This window comes from Carya illinoinensis, chromosome 5 (genome assembly GCF_018687715.1).
Source record: "Carya illinoinensis cultivar Pawnee chromosome 5, C.illinoinensisPawnee_v1, whole genome shotgun sequence".
Taxonomy (NCBI): Eukaryota; Viridiplantae; Streptophyta; class Magnoliopsida; order Fagales; family Juglandaceae; genus Carya; species Carya illinoinensis.
The window spans coordinates 49,383,144-49,385,451 of record NC_056756.1 but is presented as its reverse complement, the minus strand read 5'-3'; positions in this window follow the sequence as shown (position 1 = coordinate 49,385,451).

Genomic DNA, 2,308 nt, shown 5'->3' with positions numbered 1-2,308 from the left:
TAATCGTTTTATTGTCTTTTAAGCATATATTAATAATTCAGGGTCATACCATGAGAAAAATCCTCAAGCGTGCCCAGCCTGCATATATTGAGCAGTACGCATTAGCAAAGAAGACTATGAACATATGAAATAGTTTGCAAGGATACAAAATTTTTCCATATAGTTTTGGCATCCAAAACATCATTGTCCCTAATTTTGCTCTGTATGGGCAGTTCTTCGACATGCTTTAATACCATAATAACAGTTTGGATACTGTAATATTAGATTTCCTAAGCTTGAGCTATTGCTACTAAGTGACTTAGACATTTCTAGTTATATACAAACCGAGTATTAATGGATCAGACCCAATAACAACAAACCATCAAACCTAATAACTGCTACTACAATGTCTCGGACCCAATAATCATGAAACTCAAGTTGAAAATAACAGCAACTAATACCCAATAACAACAACTAATTGCAAATAACAACTACTATTATACCCAAATAACATAAAACCATGCAAGAAAAAGAATAGCGACAATTAATACAACATGTACATATTTAGAAACACATCAGCACAAGAAGATCTTTTTATATACTTCTTTTTTTCAGGATCAATGGCATGTTGCCCATAAAATACTCCACCAAGGTCAAGTCCATGTTTACTGATGTTTGAGGTCAAAAGGGTGTGGTTATTATTCAATGTGCATGAATTATATTATATACATACAAGTTAGCATATAATGTTTCATATTACAATTTTAGACAAATAATAACAAACTAATCATCGAACCACTAACCTAACTACAATTTACACTTCAATGGTTCAAACCACCATTTCAGACAAATCGAGCAACAATAAGTGCACCACAAAGCTAACTAACCACGGTTTGTTCACATCCAACACAATTTGAGAATATCATATTAGCATACAATGATTCAAGGTGTTTATCCTAGACTTGGTTATTATTTTGCTTCACATCCAACAAATGTGGGAAGCATACAATGCAGTAAAACCATCACCCAAATTGCACACAACTGCTTCAAATCCAAAATACAAAAAATTTTAAGTTTAGCCACAATTTACTCTAAATTTTAGCAATTATGTGATGAATCCAACATTAAGCAAATATAAATATTGTGAGGGATTGCTTGTGTTTGGAAAGAGGGTTGCCCAGTTTCTAGGGAGGGATGGTTGCTTGTGTTTGGACGGAGTGTTATCATGAGGGATTACTGCTTGGGTTCTAGGGAGAGATTTTTACATGCTCGAATTTCGTAGGTTTGGGGAACTAGGGTTTCACGGATTTTGGGATATGGTTTTAAATAATCAATTTGGATAGACTGGATCTAAGGTTTCACATGCTCAATTTGGATTCAAAGGGGCTTCACGAGTTGCTTGGGTTTAGACTAGTTTTGAGCTCGCGAGTTGTGTGGATCAATTTGGAAAAAGGAATGGACAAGGTCGGCTTAGTTGATAAATGAAAAGTGGAGATGAGGAGAAAGGAAGGAGCTTCAAAAGATGGAAACCAGAGAGTTTTAGAGGAAAATGAAGGCCAAGGAGCTCCAGAGAAGCTCGAGGCCATCTTGGCCTTTGGTCCTTTTTTAAAAATCACTTATCCGCTTGCGACGCCATGTGGCTTGCCAACTCAAGCGGTATACTCAAGTGGTATGAAATATGAGGCCTAGTAGCTTCTTTTTATTTTTTGGAGATTATGGCCCATTTGGATAGTGAAAGTGCTTCATTTCATTTCATCTCATTTCATCATTATAATGTTTTCAAATTTCTACACAAAATATAATAAATAATTTGATTTTTTCAAACCACAAAACAATAATAATATTAAAAAATAATATTCTTATTTTGAAATGAAATCATATATTTGATATTGGTCTAAAATCATGACCTTTTAATAAATACGGTGTTAGAAGCTAAACTTTTAATTTCCCATATTCACCCAAATTGATGTAATTCAGGGTCACTGCAAGTTCTTGCATAATAGCCATGACGTATCAACCCAATTTTGATGAAAACTGCATAGCTAGCACGAGAGAAAATCATTTGGCTTAAAGTTAATATCTTAAATTGAGTGTTTTCTCAAAAAATAAATAAAGATTTTAAAAAAATATGCTATATATACACAAAAATTGTGTTTAGGATTCCTTATATTGATATGTCTCAAATTGAGGTTAAATTGGCATCACAAAATCTTGTTTGAGTAAACTCAAAAGCTTTTAGTTATAGAGCTTAACTTAAAATTTCTACTATTAAAAAGTTGTTTATTATTTCATAAATATGTATTTATAGCATTTTTAAAGTTAATTATAG